The following is a 20,077-nucleotide window of genomic DNA, read 5'->3' as shown; positions in this document are numbered from 1 at the left end:
GTGGCTCACACCTTTAATCCCAGTTCTCTGGAGGCAGAGACAGGGGAATCTCTGGGAGTTCTAGGCCAGCCCGGTCTACAAAGGGAGTTCCAAAACAGCCATGGCTGTTGCAGAGAAACCCCGTCTCAACAAACAAACAAACAAACAATCAATCAATCAAACAAACCCCAAAGAAACATTAATACCTACCCTGAGTGTCCCATTTCCTCCAGCGAGGCTCTGCCTTCTAAAAGTTCCATAATCTTTCCAAACAATGCTACCATCTGAAGACTAAGACATTTCACATTCACAAGGCCCTTAGTCTTGGACTAGAATCCAAAGAAACCATTTTTCTCTTTATACATTAGTTGCCTCAGGTATTTAGTGATAGTAACAGAAAGTTTATTAATACATTGAGTAGCCTTATTATGCACTTGTGCATGAGTATTTTGTTTTGAGACAAGGTCTGTGTATGCCAGGATGGTTTTGATCCTTCTGTTTCTCCCCAAAGGGTGCTGGGATTACAGGGTCTGTGCTACTATGTCCAGCAAACAAACATCAGTGTTTCTCCAAACTCAATTCCTGGAAATGGAACTATAAAATCAACAAATATGAGCATTTTAAATCCTGATTTGGTTGGCACCTTGGAACACCTAAACTAATCTCCAGCATTGCTATTGGCAAGGAAACCCAGGAGTGGTAGGAATAACGACTTGCTCAACACAGCTCATTTCTAGGCTGCCTTCAGAGCTAAGAAGTGATGGCTATAGGTAGAGCCTGGTGCTGTAACCCTGCCAGGGAATGGTAAGGTGCCTTGGGCCCTAGGCATCTATGCTGCAATTTGCAGTATCTTTATTAGCCTTGTTTGTCTTCAATCAAGGTCGTAGGAACATGAGGACAAAGAAGAAGCTCTGGGTGCTGCAGTTCAGCATGTTGTCAGTTACAGGTTCCACTCTATGAGTTACAGACTTACCTTCCTTTCCAGAGCTTTCTGTAACCACACCCCTCCCTTATTTTTTCTTCAAAGTTTCTGGAGCACCTGCAGCACCTGGGAACTAGTTAGAAATGTGTGTTTTAAGATCTTCTGAAGATTTACTCAATCAGAACTTTGGGCAACTTGGGGGAGTTTAACAGCCTTTCAGGAGATGCAGATGGCTTCTAGAATATAGTGTTCAGCTAGCAACTTCCCATCAGGAGCCTAGACCTTTCATTCCCACTAGGTCCTTCCTCCATGGTACAATCTCTGAGCATGCTCTGGCTTCCAGCTTCTGAAACACTCCCTATTCTCACACCTGGGCTCAAGCAGAGGTCTCCAGTTGATCCCAGTTTCTCCAGCAATGAAAACCTATAGTTTTACATGTATGAATTGATAGATAGATAGATAGATAGATAGATAGATAGATAGATAATAGATGATAGATAAAAGATAGATAGATGATAGATAATAAATAGATGATAGGTAATAGACAGATAAATAGTAGATAATTGATAGATAGGTGAAGATAGTTAGTTGGTAGATAGGTGATAGATAATATATAATAGATAAATAATAGGTAGATGATAGATAATAGATGATAGATAATAGATTATAGATGGGTGATAGAAAATCAATAGGTTGATAGAATAGATAGATGATAAGATAATCAATTGTAGATAATTAATAGATAATAAATAGATCAATAGATAGATGGCAGATGACTGAACCAAGGGCATTGTATATACTGGGCAAACATTGTAGCACAAAACTATATCCCCAGTCCATTTCTCACTTTTATGTTGTGATATGGTCCCAAACTGGCCTTCAACTTGGGATTCTATGGCCTCAGCTTCCCTGAGTCCTGGGGTTATAGGAGTGTTCTTCACACCTAGATAGCACGAAGTTTCCCAAGAGTGTATTTGTGTATATCATATGTTGGAAATTTATTTCCAGTTCTTGTACTCTGTGGGCAAGGCATCTACCTCTAAGCTATACACTCCAAACCCTTGTTTTGTTTTTATTTCTGAGATGGCATCTCCCTTTGTCACTCAGACTGGCCTGTGATCTTTATGATTCTCCCTTCCAAGTGCTGAAGTCACAGGTATGCAGTACCACAACTAATTAGGAAGCCTACATTTTAGAATTGTATTTTCCAGATCCGATTCCTGTTTCAATCTCTGGGCCTGCAGATCCAGGACGTAGCCCCTAGCTACTGTTCCAGAGCCCTGCTTGCTGCCACGCTCCCCACTGAGATGATAATGGACTAAGCTTCTGAAACTGTAAACCAGCCCCAATTAAACACTTCCCTTTAAAAGAGTGGCCTTGGTCATGGTGTCTCTTCACAACAAAAGAACGATGATTATGGCAGTTTTTATCTGACTGGATTTTTATTGTTGTTGTTTGTTCTTGTTTTTTTTTGTTTGTTTGTTTTTTTTTTTAAAGACAGGGTTTCTTTGTGTAGCAATGGCTGGCCTGGAACTTTGTAGACCAGGCTGACCTCACAGAGATCTGCTTGTCTCTGCCTCTCCTAGATTCCTGAGATTAAAGGCGTGTGCTGCCAACACTTGCTTGCTTATCTAGCTGATTTTATCTGATAACATGGCAGCTTTTCTTTTCCAGGGCAAAATCAAATCTGCTACGGTTGCCCAGTCCCGGAAGAGTCAGTTTCTCTTCCTTGGGTCCATATCCACTTAGAGAGTTTGTGATGATTAGCGATAGACTATCAATGTGGCAGAAACCGGGATAATAGGAGCGGAGCCTCCAGAAGCACCTGTGAAGGCTTTTTAGGCCAAATTAGCCCCTGGGCAGGTCTGTGAGGGATTATCTTGATTATGTTAAAAGATTTGCAAGGCACTACCCCCTACCCCCACTCCTCACCACTCCCTGGGGTCTTAGCACAAAAAGAAGAAAACAGGGCTAAACAGTAGGATTTGCTGCTGTCCTTCCTGACTGTATATTCTTTTCTTCCTTCCTTCCTTTCTTTTCTTTTCTTTTTTTTTTTTTTTTTTTTTTTTGGTTTTTCAAGACAGGGTTTCTCTGTGTAGCCCTGGCTATCCTGGAACTCACTTTGTAGATCAGGCTGGCCTCGAACTCAGAAATCCGCCTGCCTCTGCCTCCCGAGTGCTAGGATTAAAGGTGTGTGCCACCACACCTGGCTCTTTTTTTTTTTTTTTTTAAGACATTTATTTATTTATCTTATGTATATGAGTACCCTGTAGCTGTCTTAAGACACACCAGAAGAGGGCATCGGATCCCATTACAGATGGTTGTGAGCCACCATGTGGTTGACTGGGAAATGAACTCAGGACCTCTGGAAGAACAGTCAGTGCTCTTAACCGCTGAACCATCTCTCTAGCCCCTGACTGTATTTTCTTGACCACCTGCTTCAAGCTCTTACTGCAAGGACTTCCTCACCATGATGGACTTTACCCTCCGACTAAGAGCCAAAATAAATCTTGCCTCCCTGGCGTTAACTTTTCTCGGGATATTTTTATCACAGCAACAAGGCTGAGTTCTCACCTTCCTCTCAATGTGGCTTCCAGTTGTTTAGTCTAAGAGGGCAGTGGTGGGGATGGGGGTGCCCTTGGCCAACTCATAGGACCAGCTAGCTCAACATCCAGGATAGAGGGGGTGTCAGCAAGAAATGTTCTAAGTCAGCACCCTCACCTACGCCCCCAGCTGAACTAAGCTTTGGTTAATATGTTAGATGAGAACTAATATCAAACTCATAATCAAACTGCACTCCACTTTCTTTTCCTTCTTCTAGAGCCACTGTGGGTCCAGTGAACTGAGCTGAGTCACCAATGGGTCCTTGGGGGCAGCCCAAAGTATCAGGAGTATGAAAAAGATGTACATCAGGGAAGAACTATGTGTGATGTTTCTATAGACCCTGCTAAGTCCCTTTTCTTTGTGCCTGTTCTGAATGGTGTGGAGAGGCCTCAAGCACAAGGCTGAAAAATGGAGGGGCAGGGGCAGGGGAGACCTTTCTCAAAGGCCAGTCAGTCTACATGCCCTGTTTTTTATGCCCTAGGAGCCTCCCGGAACAGTGTTTGTTCCCTGGACCAAGCTAGATCAGAACATTCTGACCTTTATTCTGACTCAGAGCTACAAGTCTACAGTAATAAACTGTCAACCAGATTGACAATCTCTCTCTCTCTCTCTCTCTCTCTGTCTCCCTCTCTCTCCCTCTCTTTCCCCCTGTCCTTGGCAAACAAGTCATTAATATTTCATTGGCTCATCAAATGTTTATTTGGTATCTGCATAGCACCAGGAATTATATAAGGTGGTTGGAATAGAAAAGGAAAGTGCACTGTGCCTGCCCCACTAGCTGTGCGTGCAGGAGCATGTGTGCACACAAGCTCACAAAACTGTGGGCTTTCCAACATGCAGGCAGGATTTCTGGGGTCCTGAAAATAGTTGAAGGTGGGTCGGTGAGGCTGGAAACTATTTTCTTTTAAAAAAAATATATATATATATTTATTATTATAAATAAGTACACTGTAGCTGTCTTCAGATGCACCAGAAGAGGGACTCAGATCTTATTATGGGTGGTTGTGAGCCACCATGTGGTTGCTGGGATTTGAACTCAGGACCTTCGGAAGAGCAGTGGTGCTCTTAACCACTGAGCCATCTCACCAGCCCGGAAACTATTTTCATAGAAAAATAGGCACCTTATAACTTTTATTCTATTTCAGAACTACATACTGTGTATATGCATCCCCAGAGAACCTTCCAGTCTCCTCTACATGACTATCATGTATTACAGAAGCAAATATGAGGATCCAATTGTATAAATGTCAGAACAATGCCAAATATAATTATAGTTCATAAAAATTTGAAATTAATATATAAAGAATTACAGTTATTTACTAAATAGAGATTTGAAAATGTCCTCTCTCTCTCTCTCTCTCTCTCTCTCTCTCTCTCTCTGTTTTTCAAGACAGGTTATCTCTGTGTAGCCCTAGCTGTCCTGAAACTTACTCTGTAGACCAGGCTGGCCTCAGAGATCTGCCTGCCTCTGTCTCCTCAGTGTGTGCCGCCACTTCCTGGCCTAATTTCTAATATAGTAAATATCATTGCAGTTCTCAAAACAGTTTTAAGAACTCTTGATTTCAAGACCATTATATACTAATATGCAGTTTTAAGACACAATGCAGGGAAGTCCTGTAGAGCAGTGCATCCCAGAACTCATGGGTCCAGATTCATGCTCAACATGCTTTAATGTGTGTGCTTATATTCAACATGTCAACAGTTCGTCTCCCTCATTAGCTGTGTTATAAACACACATGTAACTTCCTGAGAACATGCCTTCCTCTAGGCAGCTGAGCCATTTAACATCCCAGCCGTCTGTCTACAAGCGAGCTGTGCTCCCGAGTCTTGCTGTTCCCTGGTTCTCTCTGTTTCCCTGAGTTATCGCTATCTTTTAAGAAGTCATGGTAGCTAGAGCAGATACCTCCCTGACTTTAATTTGCATTGCCCTAGTGTGTAATGATGCCGAAAACATTTTCACACACTTACTTGGCAACTGTAGATATTTTCTAGTTCAGTAACTCCTTATATCTTTTGTCCATTTTCTAATTAGATTTTTTTTATTTGAATTTCGAGAATTCTTTGTATTTGTAGGATTTCAGTACATTGTCAGATCTGTGCTTTGCTAACACTTTCCCATTGTTTCTATCCCTTTGCTGGTATCTTTTTCAGAATAACAGGCTGTCTCTTTGAACGATCAGCCTTCATATTTTTTTTTCTTGGCTAGATTACACCTTGAGGGTCGTCTAACAACATCCATTCAACCAGCCTCCTGAAGATCTTCTCCTGTGGTTTTCTAAGTGTAGTGTAGTGATAAATTCACATCTAATCTTTCACCTATTTTGAGTTAATTTTTATAAAGTTTGAAGTTTAAATTAGTTTCATATTTATCTATGAACATTGCTGTGGTTTGGATTTGCTCCTTAAATTCTATGTGTTCAGTATTCGGAAAGTCAGGGATTTGGGGGGAGGTTATTGGTTCTGCTCATGGGTTAATGGGTTAATGGGTTCGTTTTCCTCTTTCTTCCTTCCTTCCTTCCTTCCTTCCTTCCTTCCTTCCTTCCTTCCTTTCTTTCTCTCTCTTTTTTAAAAAGATTTATGTATTTATTTTATGTATATGAGTACACCATTGCTCTCTTCAGACACACCAGAAGAGGGCATCAGATCCCATTACAGATGGTTGTGAGCCACTATGTAGTTGCTGGGGATCGAACTCAGGACCTCTGGAAGAGTAGTAGTTGGTGCTCTTAACCTCTGAGCCAGCTCTCCAACCTGGGTTAGTTTTTTCTTAACTGGCTAACTTACCCCCCTTCGATAAAATCCAGGTTCTTCAAGGACACTTGAGAATTAAGCAAGACAAGCACACAAGTCGCTGAGGATGCAGGTGCAGGGGGATACTGGTACCTTTTCTGCTCCTCCCATCATTTCCTGCTTTCCAGGCTGGGGAGGTGAACTCACCTTGGGTGTTTTTGGCTTATACCTGATCTAATTCTTTTTGCCCCAAGTTGATGTTCAATCAGCTGCAGAGGGCTTCTTAAAGCATGGTTGCTGATTTCACTCTCAGAGTTTCTGACTGAGGATGCTATAGCAGAGGACTCTGGAAACACCTAGAGGAATAGACCTCTGGCAGTGTTTGATTACATTAATTGAAGCTGGAAGACCTGATCACTGTAGATGGCACCATTCCCTAGACACGGGATCCTGGACTGTATAAAAAGTAGAATCGAGCTAAATGTCAGCACGCATGCAAGCATGCATTAACTCATCGCCCTGTGCTCCTGACTGTGGATGTAATGCAATGTAACTAGTTACTTTAAATTCTTGCCACATGACTTCCCCATAATAATAGACTGTAACCTGGAACTGTGAGCATAATCAACTTTTTTGCCTTAGGTTTTGAGGACAGATTATTTTATCACAGCAACAAGAGAAGAAAACAAGACAGTAGGTTTGGAAGAGAACCCAATAACTCACTTTTCTAACAAGTTTCCATGTGTACTGATCGTCTGGGAGCCATATTGGTCTTAATTATGGCTACTTTAGATTGAGAGATGTCCAAGAGACTAGTAAAACGTGAATGTGTCCACGGAGACACAGAGAGGTCTAACTAGGGAGGAAAACATGTTCTGAAGATGGAAAGGTATGCCCCATAGGTCAGGGGCTCAGAGGGGGTCCTTGCCATCAGGAGCTGTACTTCCCTGCCACCCCCACCCCCACCCCCGCCATAGTATCCCAAAAACTCTCAAGTGATGAGTCACAAATATATTTCATCCTTTCTGCTGTTTTACTTGAGGATTTTGTCACAGTGACAGAGCATTGAGAATTTCCACTTATGATGGTTCTTGTACAAGTGTGAATAGACTGTGTGGAAGGGATTAGAATGTTCTCTGCCATGGGTGTCCCTAGCAGCTTGATTCGTTAGCTTCACATAACAGAAAAACCTCTGAGTATGTTGCTAAAGGGGTTTTCAGTGAGCTTCGGCTAAAGTGGAAAACCCTGCCCTGAGGGTGGGAGGCACCGTTCCACCAGCTGACATCCTAAACTGAGAGAGAAAGCTGACTACCAGTCTTCCTCTCTTTTCGATTCCTACCTGGGGACACACTATGATGAGAGCTGCCGCACGTTGTTGACATCATCACTTCTCCGCCATGATGGACCGCGTCTCTTCTTAAACTGTGCACCCCAAATAAGCCATTTCTTCTTTAAGATGCTTTAGTCAGGCATTTGGTTACAGCAAAGAGAAAACAGTAATACATTCTGCAAATGAATAGACCCCAAAGGACGTGGCTTATGGTATTTGTTTTCTGAAATTCACAGAAACGTAGTGGGGAGTTCGTTCGTCCTTTCTTCCTTCCTTTCTTCCTTCCTTCCTTCCTTCCTTCCTTCCTTCTCTCTCTCTCCCTTTCTTTCTCTCTCTCTCCCTTTCTTTCTTTCTCTTTCTTTCTTTCTTTCTTTCTTTCTTTCTTTCTTTCTTTCTTTCGGTTTTTTGAAATAGGGTTTCTCTGTGTAGCCCTGGCTGTCCTGGAACTCACTCTGTAGACCAGACTGGCTTTGAACTCAGAAATCCACCTGCCTCTGCCTCCCAAGTGCTGGGACTAAAGGAGTATGCCACCACTGCCCGGCAGGGAGTTCTTTTTAAATGGCAGCATTTTATTTGTCTTGTTTGTAATTGTAACTAAAATCATGTAACATAAAATTTAGCACCTTAATCATTTTTCAGTACAGTTCTGTACATTCTTAAATCTATTTATGAATGCCTGATTTAGGGGGACTAGAGAGAACTCAGCAGTTAAGAACACATACTCGAGCCAGGCAGTGTATATACATACACACACACACACACACACACACACACACACACACACACATACATACACACATATATATAATATTATATACATATAATTACATTATATGCATATAATTATATACATATGCTTTTAAAATAATAAAATATAAAAAGAATGACTGAGTTTTGTCTCTATCATCCTCTCCTTAAATCCTCTTTGGACAATAAGAAACATGCAACAGAAACACCATTTCCATCTTTGATAAAACTGGCAGGAATTACTAACCCAGAAACAGTGTGGATGAAGATGGGAGCTGGCTTGTGGAATGGCAAAGTTTGTCAGAGTGACAGAAGATCCCTGATGGTCCAGGAATAGAAGCTACTGAGGAACATTCAGTTCATCTAGAACGCTAGAAAGACTCAGGAGTTTGCAGAGCCAGATGTTGAGATGAAGAGAAAGCAGGGTACCCCAACAACAGGACTGGCTTTGGGATGGGGCATCTTGATCTTGTGAAGCCAGATATTTCTATTCCCATGGACTATGGACTTAATCTCTAGGAACTTTTGTTTTCTTTCTTTGAGACAGCATCTTTCAGCATATCCCAGGCTGGCCTTGAACTTGTTACCACAATACTCCAATACTCCTATTTCAGCTTCTTGACTGCTGGAATATGATGCCACGTTTGACTAATCTCTAGGAACTTAGAACACATTTTACAGATTTAATGGCTAGAGATAGTCCTAGCAAATGGACAGTTAGGAGATAGAACTAAACATCGAGTTAACTACAGTGCTGTGTCATGAATAACAATGCCCTCAACACTCACAGACCAGTTCCAGAAAGTTTCACGTCTGTGTTAGACTTTTCATTGCACTGTGAAATACTTGATCACATTTATTGAGCATGGAAGACCTGGCCTCTGTAGGTGGTACCATTCTCTAGGCAAAGTAGGAAAGGTGAACTAAACACTGGCATGCCTGCAAGCATGCATGAACTCATTGCTCTCTTGGCTGTGGATGTAATGCAACTAGCTACTTCAAGTTCTTGCTGCCTGACTTCCCCATAATAATTGAGTGTAACCTGGAATTGGGCGCCAAATAAACCTTTTTGCCTTAAATTGTGTGTTCAGAGTATTTTATAGCAATAAGAAAAGAAATTAACACAATAGGTTTCTGGGAGAACTCAATAATTTCCTTTTCTGTCAGGTTTCCATGTGATGCCATTGAATAATGATGCCCCTGATACTCACAGACTGTTTCTAGAAGTTTCCTATCTGTGTTAGCTAGAATTTTCATTGTGATGTATAATACTCAAGATAACAGCATGAAAGTAGGAAGTGTTAATTTCAGGTCAGAGTGTTGGAGGTTTCTCTCTGCTCCATTGCTATGGGCGTGGTGAGGTAGATCATGGCCGTGACATCATGGTGGTAATAAGCACAGGGGGGTAGAGTTGCTCACCTCATGATACCAGTTCATATTGAGATAGAAAGGAGCTCAGAACAAGAAACTGTCCCAAGGGCATGTTCCCCAGTGACCTAACTCCTTCAAGCAGGCCCCACCTCCAAGAGTTTCTATTATCTCTCAATATCATCAAATGATGAACATATCCATGGATTAATACACTAGTTAGGTCAGAGCCTTCCTGATCCAACCACCTCTCAGCTGTACTGGCATCAACATATGGTCCTTTTTGGTGAAAAGGGTCTGTGTGAAGGCTTGTATCTAAACTCATTAACACCATAGATAGGTTCCACTGGCCACCCACAGGTAATTGATTGGAGTACATTTTTATGAAGAAATTCAACTGCCCCTGTTGAAGGATCTGTAGTCCCAGCCCTTGAGGCTGCTTCATAAAAAAGCTTGCTGGATGCCAAGTTGCTCAACAAATGACATGTGCCAGTTGTCACACAGTCTCCTTGCTCGAAAAATTTCCAATCAGCTTTGACTTGACTCCCTTTGAAATAAAGATTATCAGTCACTTGAGGCAAATACACAACCCGAGTGAGAGAAGTCATGTCCACCATCCTTGTGAGTCAGGGCTTGGCTGCAGCTTCTGCCTCTGCCTCTTCTGGGCCCGTTTGTGGATTGACTGGAACCGTGGATTCTTTCCCGGAAACTCCTGCACCCCTTGGCAGTGGGAGCCTGTGTCTGTGTCTCTGTGACAGGGGCTTAGTTCTGGGGTACAGTGTGATTCTCTGAGAGCCCCTAAGAAGTGATGGACCACTTACTTATTGGTTGGGTCTCTGTGTACTCTCCTGGGTCTGTTCCTTAAGTGCATTTTGCCTTCTATCCTCTTGAATGAATGAAGTACTTAAGATGGCTTAAGCACATCTTATGCCTCCAGCCCTCTGCACATGCAGCACATGCAGCCCCTTTTATGGGACCAGGTTTTCTCTTTTAGGTCGAGTTGATTTCTGCTCTTCCTACTAGACTCAAGGGAAACATCTGGTTTCCCTGAAGTTCTCAGTCTCCAATTTGTGGTAGAGTGTGGGGAGCGGGTGTGGCGGCAGTCCCAAAGGCGCCAGGGACTGCAGCTAAGTCATATGACTTGCACCTGACTTCCTCATATAAGACACAAACATTTTGAGTGCTGCGCAGGTGTACCAGGATACAGGTGAATCCAATTTGGTGGAGATTTGCCCCTGCTGCCCTGATTAGCTGAAGCCTCCTGACTGGCGAGGGGGCGTGGCCTGCGGTGCGTGGATGAGAGAGAGTATAAAAGGAGTGAGAGGCCCAGGGTTCGGGGGCGATATAAAAACAAGGGAGATATAAACAGGGGAGATATAAACAGGGGAGATATAAACAAGGGAGATATATAAACAAGGGAGATATAAAAACAAGGGAGATATAAACAGGGGAGATATAAACAAGGGAGATATATGGAGAAAGAAGAAACAGGACTGAATAAATGTGTGCAGAAGGATCCTGTAGCAGCGTCGTTCTTCCTGGCCTGTTGAGTGCGCGCAACAAGTGGGGCTGAAACCCGGGACAGGACGAGAAAACCCGGGAAAAGAAACATCTTCAGGCATGAGTGAAGACCCCCTGCTACAGGGAGGATTCAGAACTGCATAACGGGGAAGAAGGGGTTAATAAAAGTTCCCGTAAAACAGACTGTTGAGAAGGATCTGGCGTGGATTCAGAACTATTCAGCTGGGGAACGGTACTGATGAAGAGAAAGAAGAAAGATGAAGACTGAGTAAACTGCTGTTAGAAGGACTGGTGGTCGTGTCGTTCTTGCTGGTCGAGAGCAGGCGTGACAATTGGTGGCCCGTACGGGGAACCGACTCCCCCACCGAGTTCAGAACTTTCAGCAGTCAGTGGTTGCCGGCAGGGTAAGTTCACGGTGAGTGAAACTTGCGACCCCAGGAGTTTGGGAAGCACCTCGGATAAAATAGAGGTGAGCATAAAGTTGCCAGGAAGTAGGCACAAAGTAACCCAGGAGTTTGGGAAGGACCTCTGATAAAATAGAGGTGAGCATAAAGTTGCCAGCAAGCAGGCACAAGGTAACGAAAGGTTCCCGGCTTTGGGACAAGTTAAGGTTCCTGGTTTCGGGACAGATTAAGGAACTATCATAACCTCAGTGTAGTGATCAATAGATCCTCGCTGTGTAGTTATGCCTTTTTCTCCCGTTGACCCTTTGTGGGTAGGTCTGATAGTTTTGGTCTTGTTTGTTCTGATATATGGACTCTGTTACTGTTTGTGTGTAGAGGCAGTCAAGACAGGTCAGAAAATCCTTACAGAGCAACAAGAAAGTATGTCGGAAAAGGAGAAGGGCTTAAAAAGAAAAAGGAAAAAGAAAGGAGACACAGTGTTATCAGGTGGACAGAAAGGACAAAATAAAAGAGTCGAGGCGGAGGAGGAAGGCGAATTAGCTTCTGCGCCTCCTCCCTATGCCTCCTCAGCAGCCACCTGTAGGTGGACCTTCTGTCCGGAGATTTGGAGAGGATCGACCAGATCCGGTGTTGACGTGGGCGAGAGGGTCTGTTTGTGTGTTTCCACAGGACCAGACGGAACCTCTTTGGGTGCCGGAGAGATTGGTGAGACACTGCAAGAATGAGGCTCCTGATCCAGTTGCCCCTGTGGATGTGGTGGATGATCCCACAAGCACAAAGGATGGAGCCGAGATGGGAGATCCTTTTGGTATTCCAGAAGCCGATACCAGCTCGACATGACATTCAAATTTTTCCACGCTTTTTGATCCCTGAATTCCCCTTAAAGAGATAGCCCCGCTGGCCATCTATCCCTTGCTTCAGGGAAGATGAGCGGGGATGAGAGCCCTGGGATGTATGCTTGTTATAGTGTGTGTGTGTTTTGTGTTTGGCACATGTGTTAGGTGCAGAGTGTGCGGCCCGCACTTTCGCCATGGTAGCGTAGGCTTTTGCTGCAGTGGAGGCGGGACAATCTCCTCAGATTCGGTTTGCCGCTCTAAAAGAAATTATGCTGCGTTATGCCGTGGGGTGCGAGGCTAAGCACTGCACAGAGGATAGCTTGCTGTTGGCATCCTGTGGAAGGCATGTCTGATTGCATGAAGGTTCAGTGTCCTAGTTCCCTTCCCCCAAGGAAAAACGACACGGGAGCTGGCCAAGACCTCTCTGGGTGATGAGCCTAAGGGATGGTTTTGTGTAGGGCCCCTATGCTTGCACACTGGGGATCAGACCTCTACCTTCACCCATGAGGCTTGCTTGCAGCAATTAAGATCTGGCCATAGGTTAATTAACATCCTGGCCTTTTGATGCACCTGCCGCAAGCAAAACACAATCTCCCCAGGAGTGGCTTGGCATGATAGAGAGGTAGTCAGTGATAAGACTCCCTGGGCATGTCACCAACCTAAGACAGGGATCAAACCAATGCTGTTTGTCACCCAAGGACGGGTAAGGGGCATGGCTGCGGGGGGCTATCTACAGACATTCTCTCTGCCAAAAAAGAAAAAAGGGGGAATTGTGGGGAGCGGGTGTGGCGGCAGTCCCAAAGGCGCCAGGGACTGCAGCTAAGTCATATGACTTGCACCTGACTTCCTCATATAAGACACAAACATTTTGAGTGCTGCGCAGGTGTACCAGGATACAGGTGAATCCAATTTGGTGGAGATTTGCCCCTGCTGCCCTGATTAGCTGAAGCCTCCTGACTGGCGAGGGGGCGTGGCCTGCGGTGCGTGGATGAGAGAGAGTATAAAAGGAGTGAGAGGCCCAGGGTTCGGGGGCGATATAAAAACAAGGGAGATATAAACAGGGGAGATATAAACAGGGGAGATATAAACAAGGGAGATATATAAACAAGGGAGATATAAAAACAAGGGAGATATAAACAGGGGAGATATAAACAAGGGAGATATATGGAGAAAGAAGAAACAGGACTGAATAAATGTGTGCAGAAGGATCCTGTAGCAGCGTCGTTCTTCCTGGCCTGTTGAGTGCGCGCAAGAGTAGAGGGTTCCTTAGCTTTTTCCCCAGCTACCTATGTGCTTTCTCCATTCTCCTTAGAAAGCTGTATCTTCTGCGTCCGGATGAAAAAGCTCATCTTTCCCTGACAGTCTGACTGCAGAGCTCAGCACCAAGCTCCTGGCAGCACCTATGCTCTTTGTTGCAGGATGAAGGACTTGTTAATTGGGCTGAGAGCTGGACAGGAGCAAATCAGCTTAGCCCTTTGAATTACACTTCAGAGTTCAACACAGTGACATGAGAAAAGGGATAAGGAGATAGGGTTTGAATGAAGGGGCAGCAGTCAAGGGAGATTAATTTCCTGCCACAGGGATGACCGAGAGACCAAGGAAGCAGCTAAGCTTCCTGCAGGAAGGCTCAGCCACATTTCCCGATCAGAAGTGGCCTCCCAGACAAGACACGCTTTATCCTTTGATTTCCAGCGTGGAGAACTTGAGATGAGAAACAGGTAGAGGTGGCTTTGTGAGGTGTCCCTAAATGTGAAGCATGGGTGAGAAAGCAGAATGACAGAGGGGAGGGACAACCTACAGACGTGCCACTCCAGGCATATTGTAAAGCAGGCTGCAACAAAAAGGACACTCAAGTCCTCGGGGGACCTCTGGAAGCAAGAGGAGTGCTAAGTCTTTGTCCTCTGTGCCCTCTCCTGTATGCTCGCTCTGGGGGAGGTAAGGTGTGTGCATTCTGGGCTGTCTCTATGCCTGAGTTCTGCAGGCTTCTGAAGTGTGTGCATTCTGGGCTGTCTCTATGCCTGAGTTCTGCAGGCTTCTGAAGTTTCTAGAAAGCTTCAAGGTAGGATAACACTGCAGGTGGATCAGGCTCCTGAGGTAGAACATGGTCATTGTACAGAGAACTGCCCCCCGCCGCCATGTCGGTTTCTCCCCTAACCTGTTTCTTTGTTTTTTCTTGGCAGGCCTGTGTACCTCTTAGTATTTTTCAGCTCATTTACATTCATTTATGTTACATCAGGGCTGGTGGCAGTGGCTTGAAGTCTCAACATGAAGAGAACTAAAGTAGAGTGTTTGGCTAATGCTTACCAAAAACCCCAGCACTGTATAAACCTGTGCGATGGCACTGGAACACCAGCACTCAGGAGGCAGAGGCAGGAAGAACAGAGGTTAAGTCCTCATGGGATGTATAACCAGCTCAAGGCCAGCCTGGGACACAAAAGAGCTGTCCCAAAAGAACAAAATTAAAATATGGTTCTCATAGGCATGAAGGTTCTTTTGGTAACTCCTGCCTCATACCTTTCTCTTCTGGGTGCTTAAGCTATACTCAGTTCTTGGACCCCTAAGGTCCTGTGCAGGCCAATTTCTATAGTTTCATTCCAAGTCTAACCTGATAATGGAGCCATGTCACAGGGTTGTTGTTTAGATTAAACTATATGTATTTAGTGTCTCATTTGCAGCAAATGCTAACTTCTTAGTTTTAACATAATTTATTTTTAGAGTACTTTCAGGTTCACGGCAAATTACCAAATTCTAAACCAGAGAAATGCACTTGTCATAATTGATGCAGCATTATCATTTAAATTCATAACTCACTTCAGATTCACACTTGGTGTTGTACGTTCGATGGGCTTTGATGAAGTATGAAATGTATCTGCCACTAGAGGGTTTCATTGAGGACAGTCCTCTGTGTTCTCCCTGGCTATTACCTCTTTTCCTTATGCCTGGCAACTACCGAACTGTAACTGTTTCTGAGAAGCCAAATCTTTTGGGTTCAGACTCCATCTTAGAGAACCCAACCTAAGGTTGAATTCAAGTTAACTAACAGGCTGGTACCTAGCACCAGTTTCCAGGGAACCCCCAACAGCCTGTGTCTAGCACCAGTTTCCAGGTTACCCCCAATAAGACTTGAGTCTAGCACCAGTTTTCAGGTTACTCCCCAACAAATCTGCACCTCCAGGCTACAAGTGTGCCCCTGACACTTCACTTCCTAACAAACCACCAATCAGGAGGAAAGTAGAAGTTAAGTTTACGGCTTGGCTCCCAGTACCAGCCAGTTATGTTAAAGGCCATAATGCCCCCCTCATCAGATGTGTACCAGGCTAGATACCCCCTTCTTGCCTCTATAAATGCTTGCCTGAAACCGGGCTCAAGGTCCCCTCCTGTTCTCCTACCTCAGAGACAGTGATGTGGCCCAAGCTTGAACTTAAAATAAAGAGACCCTAATGCAATTACACCAGAATCAGCGCCTTGCTGGTCTTTTGGGAGTTCACAAATGTTTCCTGGCACAACATTTCCATATGATGCCTTCCAAGAATGTCATATGTTGGAATCATACAGTCTTTAGCTCTCAGAATGGCTTCTTTCATTTAGCGACATGCTTAAATTTCCTTTATATATTTCTATAGCTCGATAGTTCAGGTCTTGGTTCTGGATAATATTCCATTGTTTAAATGTGTTACCTCCCACTCACTTACCAATAGCTATCTTGGTTATTTCCAAATTTCTCCATTTTAACTAAAGTGTCTATAAACATCCACATGCAAGGCTGTGCATAAACATAACAAAATTGCTGCATCATTTGCTGAGAGCATGTTTTCTTTTATAAGACACTGGCAAAGTGTCTTCCAATATGAATGTACAGTGTTATAGTCCAAAGAACAATGAACTAGAGCTCCTGCTGCCCAACACAGCAATTCATTGTGTCAGTGTCTGGTATTTTTACCACTAGGTAACAAAGGTATGTAGCTATATATATTTTTCATTGTGATTCCCCATTGGCGTATAATGTGGGATATCTTTTCATGTTGGTATATCCCCCCCCTTTCTCTTTTGAGACAGGGTCTCAGTAAATAGCTCTGGTGGCCTGAAATTTGCTATGTGGACCAGGCTAACCTCAAGCTCAAAAAGGTCCACTGGACTCTGCCTTCCCAGTGCTGGGATTATGGGCATGTGGCACCATACCTGACTTCATAGCACTTTTTTTTTCTTTTTTGATAAGCAAGGATATTTTCAGTATATTTTTTAATTTTAATGTGATCTAACTTATTAATTCCTTCTTCTATGAATCATGTCTTTGGTGTTGTATCTAAAAAGTCTTCACTATACCAAACATCACTTGAATTTTTAAAAAGTGATTTGCCTTTTATTAGTTCATTGAGAATTCAGTACAACATGGTTCGGTCATATTCACCCCTCCCTGAAGTTCTCCCAGATCCACCCTTCCTTCTTACCCAACTCCTCCCAGATTCAACCCTCCTCCCTTCCTACCCAACTCCTCCCAGATCCACCCCTCCTCCCTCCCTACCCAACTTTGTGTCTTCTTTTTTCACCCATTAGCTCCAATTTGTGCTGCCCATATATTCTTGGGTGTGAGGCCTTCTGCGGGAGTCTGATCAACCTACTGGCAGTAACCCTCTTAAGGAAGTCTCTCTCTGTCTCTCTGTTTCTCTGTCTCTCTATCTCTATCTCTATCTCTATCTCTATCTCTCTCTCTCTCTCTCTCTCTCTGTCTCTGTCTCTGTCTCTGTCTCTGTCTCTCTCTCTCTCTCTCTCTCTCTCTCTCTCTCTTAACAGCTTTCAGTTGCCAATAGATCCTTGGCTAGCTGTGAAACTGATGTCTACCTCCCTGCTCCATGATGGGATCTGGGCTGACTTGACCTTGCACTGGTCTTATGCATGCTGTACTAACCACTATGCATCCATATGTACAGTTATCCTGGAATGTCTGGAGGACATGGTTTCCTTGTAGTCATCCACTGCCTTTGGCTCTTATAGTCTTTCCATCTCCTCTTCACCAATGATTGCCAAGTCTTGGAAAGAAAGGGTGTAATATAGATGTCCCTTTTAAGGCTGAGTACTATTCGTGACACCTTGGCCAGATGTGAGTCTCTTTGTTAATCACTATCTACTGCAAATAGAAGATTCCCTGATGAAGGTTGGGTGATTCATGATGATGTTGTTAGGAGTGAGTTTAATACAATGTCCATGTTAGCAGAATAATAGTAGTTGGTTTTCTCTTAAGGGCTCGTGACTTGTCTAGCCATAGGTTCTTGGCTCAACCATGGTGCCAGGTATAGGTTTCATCTTGTGAAGTGGGACCTAAATCCAATCAGAAAGTGGTGTGTTATTCCCACGATGTTCATGCTGCATTACTCTAGTGTACACGCCTTGCCAGGCCAGTCATTGTTATAGCTCACAGGGGTCACACTTGGTAAAACCGATGAGTAGTGTTCTTATTGGGAAGTGTCCATAGAACCTCCTAGCATTATGAAGGCCAGCCAGTAAGGATGAAAACTCCAGGTCAACCCAAGCATGATATTTCCACATTTGGTGACTCAAGAATGTGGTGTCCAGTAATGGGATCTTGCCATCAAGTTCTAGAGGGTAACGAATAACATTGACCATAGTCTGCAATGTTTGAGGTCTAGGGGATTTCACTTGTCAATGACTTCTCATAATTTTATAGTTTTGTGTTTTACATTCAGGCATAAGTTAATTTTGAATTAATTGCTATAAGAGGTGTAAGCTCTGTATCTAAATTAACTTTCTATTTTCACATGGTCTTAACTTGGGTTTTATTGCTGTGAAAGATACTATAGCCATAGCAATTCTTTTTTGTTTGTTTGTTTTTGTTTTTTGTTTTTGTTTTTCGAGACAGGGTTTCTCTGTATAGCCCTGGCTGTCCTGGAACTCACTCTGTAGACCAGACTGGCCTCGAACTCAGAAATCCACCTGCCTCTGCCTCCCGAGTGCTTGAATTAAAGGTGTGTGCCACCACGCCTGGCTTAGTCATAGCAATTCTTATAAAAAAACAAAAAACAAAAAACAAAAAACACTTAATTGGAGCTGCTTAAAATTTCAGAGGTTTAGTCCATTAACATCATGGCAGCAAGCAAGCAGACATGGTGAAGGAGAAGGAGGTGAGAGTTCTACAAGTTGATCTGAAAGCAGCAGGGAGGGACTATGTGCCACACTGGGCATAGCTTGAACATTTAAGACCTCGAAGCCCACCTCCACAGTGACACACTTCCTCCAACAAGGCCACACCTTCTAATAGTGCCACTCTCTATGGCCAAGCATTCAAACGTATGAGTTTATAGGGGCTATTCCTATCCAAATCACCACAGCATGTTCAGGTGTTTCAATATCACTTGTTGAAACCACTTTCTTCTCAGATTTATTTATTTTTATGTATGTGAGTGTTTTGTCTGCATGTATGTGCTTGCACTGTGTGTGTGCCTGGTACCCACAGAGGTCAGAAGACAACATCAGATCCCTTGGAACTGGAGTCACAGATGGTGGTGACCCATCATGTATGTGCTGGGAACAGAACCCGGGTCCTCTGCAAAGGTAGCCAGTGTCTTAACCACTGAGCCACCTCTTTGCTCCTGAGAAATCTTTATCCCTCCCTCTATTGTACCCTCTTTACTCTTGTGTCAAAGGCCAGTCTACTATACTAATGTGGGTCTACTTCCATGCTTTTGATTTTGTTCTCTTAATTCATTTGCATATTTCAAAACCCCAGCAAAAATGTCTTGATTTCTTTACTGCATAGTAAAACTTGAAATTAAGTAAGGTTAGTCTTCTAGCTTTTCATCTTTACTATAGTATTGGCTTTTCTGAGTTTTTTGCCTCTGCGTTTGTTGACAGTAACAAAATTATTTGCTCTAATTTTGATTTTTATTGCATTTAATCTACAGGTCAAGTTGAAAAGGATTATCTTTTGTCAATCTGGAGCTTTTCTAGCTATGAACATGGGATGTTTCTCCACTGACTTAGCTCTTTGATTTCTCTCATCAGAAATGTATAGTTTTTCTCTTATATACATATATAGCATATATACATACACATACACATAATCATATGCACATATACATATGCACACATGCATTTTATTGAATTTACTAGATTATTATATTTTTAAAGTTAATATAAATAGTACTGAGTTTTAGATTTTCAGAATCCATGCATTCATTGCTAATACATAGGGAAGCTATAAACAGGCTTTATTATAAAGAAAAGGACGATTAAATGCATTTCAAAGTTATTCTTTTCTCTATTCCATGCAGGAATAACAAGGGATAATTTTTCTTTCAGCATGCGTGACAAGAACCCGGAGAAAAACCCTTAAAAAAAATCCCTTTGCCCGTCATTGGGCACCCTGAAATTTTTAACGCTTATTTGTGTAGAATTAATGTCCAGTGTCCTGTCAGTCACAGCACAGGTTTTCCTGTCCAGGTACTCAATCCTGGGTTTGTAGTCAGAGGAGTTTGTTCTAAGGAAAGTGCTTTGTTATCCATGCTTGTGTCTCTCAAGCTGTGGGGCAGCAGTCTGTGGTGATCTCACTTCTCCAACAGGAAGCACTGTTGACTTCTGAGTTTGCTCAGCTTTTCATTGGTGGTATAGGACTGAGTGATGA

The sequence above is a fragment of the Mus musculus genome, chromosome 2, assembly GCF_000001635.26.
Source record: "Mus musculus strain C57BL/6J chromosome 2, GRCm38.p6 C57BL/6J".
Classification (NCBI taxonomy): Eukaryota; Metazoa; Chordata; class Mammalia; order Rodentia; family Muridae; genus Mus; species Mus musculus.
This window is presented reverse-complemented; position numbering follows the sequence as displayed.